This window comes from Micromys minutus, assembly GCF_963924665.1.
Source record: "Micromys minutus genome assembly, chromosome: 19".
NCBI classification, from domain to species: Eukaryota; Metazoa; Chordata; class Mammalia; order Rodentia; family Muridae; genus Micromys; species Micromys minutus.
This window is the reverse complement of record NC_137954.1, coordinates 39,045,524-39,051,725: the sequence shown is the minus strand read 5'-3', so window position 1 is coordinate 39,051,725 and position 6,202 is coordinate 39,045,524.

Below are 6,202 nucleotides of genomic sequence, written 5' to 3'. Positions count from 1 at the left end.
ATGAAGACTGTCTACAAGTAAACATATATTGTCATGTGTGTTTATCATGGAGCCTGTGTTGCAATAGAAAGAGCAAACTGAGGCCTTGTAGAGCAGACGAGTGAGCCCCACTGAGATTGTCCCTTGTGGAAACATAAGGCCTCATAAAGAATGGTTCCGTGCACAAGTCTTCAGAGGGGCAAATCTGACTTACAGTTTGGATACATGAATGCTTGGGGTCAAGGGTCAAGAATGGCTGCCACAGGACTGCAAGCATCTCTTAGGCTGAAGGAAGTGCCTTACCTCTTGCTGAGGTGGTGGCTGTGCATTTTAACACATTTGCTAGACTCACATACAAGAGGGTTAAGATTCACTGAGCTAAGCATTTCAAACAGGTGTACCTTGCCGTGTGTGAATAATATCCACTTGGGAAGAACAGTTTATCTAAAATCCAAGTGGGAGGTTTGGCTCAGTGCTGGAGCAGGTAACTGATGATAATTTTATAAGAAACTTTCCCATGGTCCATGGACGACCGCTGGAGATTTATTGCTTCAAGTATTTCTCTGTCCTGTGTAGATAATTTAACTCATCCCAGCTGGGCCCTAACGATCTCATCCGCTGTGGTCTCGTGTGGCTCATCAGCTATTTAAAAACATCCATAGCCAACAGACTTCTGGCGCTGGAATTATATACATCAGTCTCCCGGGGTGAGCCCCCATCCCCCTTCTTGTTCATTTCTCACTCACACGAAGTTCCTTCGGGATGGAATCAAGATGTGTGTGACTTAAGCTCCTTTCTTCCCCCCAGGATGAGTCTGCTGAGGCGGATATGTCGGAACACCACTTAGATCTTTCTTCCAAAAGAACACGCTGGAAAGCTGGGAGGAGGAGTTGGCTGGCAGCCTCTGCTTCAGCACCCTCAGCATCTTTTGTGGTGTGTGAGCCTTAGCCTTTTTTTTTTTTTTTCAGGCAGCTCCATAATAGTTCTTTTCTGGAAACACTGGGACCAGACAGAGTCTGGTGGCTTCTGCCCAGTGCACCTCCTCCCATAGGGCTGCTTGCATATCTCGCACAGCATTGTGGGCTGAGACTCTTTCCAGGGCCAGACTCCATGCCATCTCTCTCCCTACACCAGCTCTCTTTTTTTCTCTTCTAAGTTCTGCCCACTACACATTTCTACCAGAGTTATCTGCCCCTGCTGGGCTTCCCAAAAGACCAAAACCATTTGCCTGTTAGATACTCTTCGTAGCCAAGTATGAATGGAACAATTGAACATGACCCAGAAGGTCACCTGGAGGACCAAGATGCAGAGATGTTTCCACAGGGTGTGGAAGGAGGTGATATCTAAAGTGGGGGAGGGGAGGAGAGAGAGAAGGGAAGGACAGACAAACAGATACACATACATGTACAAGAGGCAGGAGTAGGGAGAGGGAGGGAGAGGGAAGGAGAGTCAGACAGAATTTTCTTCACTGGTCTTCCCCAGACCTCCTCCAGTGCCTGTGCGTCTGAGCCACCAAAAGCTAGAAGACAATGGTTTGGTTACAGTTACTCTTCACTGCCAAGCATGGGGAGGGCCTAAGCCAAGATGTGAATTTAAGTGACTCCCAGTGATCAGTTTCTCATCCTCCCAGTTTCTCATCCTGCTAATATACTCGAACCTCCCAGGATTCTGCTTAAGATCAGTGGCAAGTAGTCCAGAGGGAGTCCTGGATAAAGAAAGTGCTGTGCCTTGTCCGCACTGAATCCAACAGAGGAGAGATGTTCCTCGATGGCTTTCTTCACCCTGTGCAACGCTTGAACATTTTCATGATAAACGTCTCAAAATGGAAGGGGGGACCCCAATCTTTAACTAGAAGGTTCCTTGTCGCTTCTGTCTCTGACCAGCAGAAAAAGAGCGACTATGACACAGCGTTCTTCTCAAAGCGGTTTATTCAGGAACCTTACAGCATGCTCATGAAAATCTTTCTGTCCCCAGTCTGTCTCTTTTTGAATCTCTAGTTTCCCTTTCGGTTTCTCTATTTCAATTTTCCCCTGCCTCCAAGTGCAGTCCCATTGTCCTGATCTCGAGTCATGGGTGCACCTGCGCAGCTCGCACAGTGGGAGTGGCTAATCTCGGGGGCGGGGGGCAGGAGTAAGTCAGGTGCTAGTCACAAGACCAGGCCGGAGTCCCAAGCATTTTCTTGGGACTGCCGCTACACCTGCTCTCCACAGTTCCTCTTTAGTGGAAGACATGGGCAGGATTCTGCCTGCCTTATTTCTTCCCAGAACACAATCAAACAGTATCCTCTTTATCCTTACAGAGTCAGCAGTCAGGATGATGGGACCCCCAATCTACAGCATCCTGCTCAGTCTGCCATCTTGGTGGAAATGGAGGCTCATGTCCCTGATAGGCTTTCATTCATGATTTGGTATCTGTGGCTCATCCTGTCTTACAACTCCTAAGTAAGTTTCTCAAGTTTAAACATCTGACCCTGGGTATAGTGGCATGCCCGGGTACTTTGTTGGCTGAGGTAGGAGGACTGTTGATCCCAAAAGTTTAATCTGGGAACATAATGAGACCCTGGAGAGAGGTGTGTGGCAGAGGGTGGGAGGAGGAGTGAGGGAAGGAGAGAGAAGAAGGGGAGGAGGAGGGAAGAAACACTTTGTAACATACAAATTTCTGGCCTCTCTTTATTTCTCTCTCTTGCTCACCGTCTCTGTCTCCTCCCTCTCCCTCTTGCTCTCTCACTCTCTCTTTTGCATGACAGGCTTAGGGCATTGTGACTTCCTTGTTGTGATTGGGTGACCATGACCTAGCTCACAGTGCCTTCCACATTTTCCTGCAGCCTCTGCTGCTGCTCCCCACTGGTTTCTGGAAACATCTGGACTTGCTGAACTCAGCCACTTACCTCGAGAGCTCTGGCTATCTCACAGCTGTTCCCTTCAGGACAGGCTAACCCGTGACTCATTTTGCAATTTGCCTTATCTGAAAGCCCAATCTATTTGCTTATAACTTTGACATGGATTCCTCAGAAGCAGGGTCCTATTCTGCATGTTTCCTCAATAGCAGCTGCAAAGCTAAGCACTTGGATTGCCTAGAAAAGCTTCCTGTGACACAAAATCAAACATCCTATGCCTACAACCTCAAAGACTGAATGCATTCTCCTCCTGTCTTAGTTAGGGTTTCAGTGCTGGGGAGAGACATCATGACCACAGCAACTCTTACAAAGGAAAATATTTCATTGGAGCTGGCTCACAGTTAGGAGGTTTAGTTCATTATTATCATGGTGGGAAGCACAGCAGTGTGCAATCAGACATGGTGCTAGAGGAACAGCAGAGAGTTCTACATCCAGACTGGCAAACAGCAGGAAGGAAGACTGCGTGCCATTAAGCCTGGCTTGAGCTTCTGAGAACCTAAAGGTCACACCCTAGTGACATATTTCCTCCAACCATGCCACACCTCCTATAGGTGGCAGCCATTTCTATTCCAATCACCACACCTTCCATTACAGCACTGACCTACTGGTACTTAGGGTGGTTACCAAAGTTACTGATCCTGTCTCATTGCCTTTGGTCGCTCCCTCAAGCACCCTGCCTGCCTTCCAATAGTCCCAGGTTACAGGTTCTGCTGAGCCAGGCTGTTTTCTAAGAGACATGGGTATACTCAGAGCATGAAGCATGACCTTCACTGTGCCTACCTCTTGTCCTTCCTGTCTCAGCCCTTCAGCACCTTCTTGGACTCAGTACTTCCCTGGGCTGCTTAAACTTGCTCAGGCTGCTAGTTGATTGTATAGACATTTCATAATCAGCCAAACTCAGAGGTGTGCATCCATAGATGGGGTGTGTGGTATGAGGCAGGTACATGATGGAAGAGAGAGGCATGGGTAAAGCTAGGATTCTTCTGTGTCCCACAAGGTTTGGGCTGCTGTCCCATTAACTCTTGTGGTTTCTCCTTTCAGTTAACCCATCACTCAATTAACCTAATCATGCTATTCCAACAGAGGCAGACATTGGGATAATAATGGACTGACTGTGTTCTTTGTTCTGTGGTCTAGAAACCTGACTGGGAGTGGGGAGGGAACAAAGAAAGAACACACACACACACACACACACACACACACACACACACACACTGTGTAAACACTGATGGAGCAACACCAATGTGGCACAAAATCCCCGGAACTTTCTTGTTTATTATGTACAGCACATGGGGAGGAGTTAGCCATTGTCAGCAGGAGATGTCTGTAGGTGCTGTTTCAGGCTGTAAACTCCTGAGGAGGGGAAAGCTAACATTGGTAGTTTTTGCACATACTAATCAATCCATTATTTATAAACACTTGGACCAGAGAAAGACTTCAGCAATTCTTGAGCTCAACCCGTATGGCTCTGCTAATCACTCATGGGTCTGAGACACAGGGTGCTTAACATGTTCACATCCATTTTGGCAATACACACTCACAACTCCCTTGGCTTTCCACTTGTCTTAGTCAGGGTTTTTAGTCCTGCACAAACATCATGACCAAGAAGCAAGTTGGGAAGGAAAGGGTTTATTCAGCTTACACTTCCATATAGCTGTTCATCACCAAAGGAAGTCAGGGCTGGAACCCAAGCAGATCAGGAAGCAGGAGCTGATGCAGAGGCCATGGAGGGATGTTACTTACTGGCTTGCTTCCCATGACTTGTTCAGCTTTCTTTCTTATAGAACCCAGGTCTACCAGCCCAGGGATGGCACCACCCACAATAAGCTGGCCCCTCCCCCCTTGATCACTAGTTGAGAAAATGCCTTACAGCTGGATCTCAGCATTTCCCCAACTGAGGCTCCTTTCTCTGTGATAACTCCAGCTTGTGTCAAGTTGACACAAAATTAGCCAGTACACCACATAACTACCATCATGCAGACATTGACCAAGCATCTATCAGTAGCCTGGCAACCCACTTTATCCTTTCTGATCAGAAGAACACCGAGGAAGCTAACGTGACCACTGATTTTATAGATGAGAAAAGTAATATATAGGGAAACATGACAAAGGCGCATGGCTGGAAAGTGATGGAGTCAGTGTCCATATCCAGGCACATTAGCCTTCATGTCCTTGCCCCATATGGCTTGGGACATCTGATCCTGAGTCATTTCCTGTGCCTTTGGCCTGTTAATCCCGTTTCCTTCCACCTTCACTTATAGGTCAAGTGTCTTGTTGTTCTTGGATTTCTTTCTCTGCCTTTGCTCTAGTATTGGGTCCCTGAATCAGGCCTCATGTTGTTAAGAAAAAAAAAAGTGCACCAGTCGACCTGCCCACAGTGACCAACTGTGCCACCCACAATGACACTGTGTGTTCTCCTTAACTAGGTGGGAAGCATGGCCCTCAGACAAGTCTCTCACACATAGCAGCCTCCACCCTTGAGTGGAATGAATTCCTTTCCCGTCAGCCAACACCACAGAAATTGGGAAGGAAGATGGGAAGCTGGTATTCTGAGGTTACTAAACTTTTATTTTTCTCTGGCTGAGCAATACTGAATCTTAGAGTCAGAAAGTCCCTGGGTCTTATGTGGTCCCCAGGCTCAGTCTAGCAGGCAAAGGTAGGAGACAATCCTGCCTGTTCTGGCTTTATTTCTATTGCTGTGATGAAATGTTCTGACAGAAAGCAACTTAGGAGAAAAAGCTTACACTTCCACCATTGGTGACTTTACATTGGCAGGAGCTTAGATCAAGTCAAGTCACATCCATTATCAAGAGCTGAAGGAAAAGACATACATCCCTGCCTGCCTACTCACTTATTTTCAGCTAGATTTCTTCTTTCTTTACTATTTGTGATAACCTGACTAGGGGATGGTGCTACCCACCATGGACATTCCCACAGAACAAGATGGTAACTTCTTATTAAGATTTTTTCCCAAGTGATTCTACATTGTATCAAGTTGACAGAACTAACAAGCACACTGCCTTCCAGAAGAGGGTGCTCCAGCGCCTACTCTCACCTATAATGTGTGAGGGTATTGCTTGTGCTCAATATTACTGGCTATACCTCTGTTTGGGAAGTAAGAAGCAGATAATAGACAGATTAGGGCAACCCAAGAGTAAACAAGGTCTCATGTCTAAGGACTCCCATAGTCAAGTGAATGAAATGTGAGTAGAAATGATGTTTTACTTCTCAACAGAGACTTAAACTCTCTGTCTCTCACGCCTCTTTATCTTTCTTCTCTCAGACTGACTTTGAATTCCACAATTTAAAAATATTAATAGCTATGGG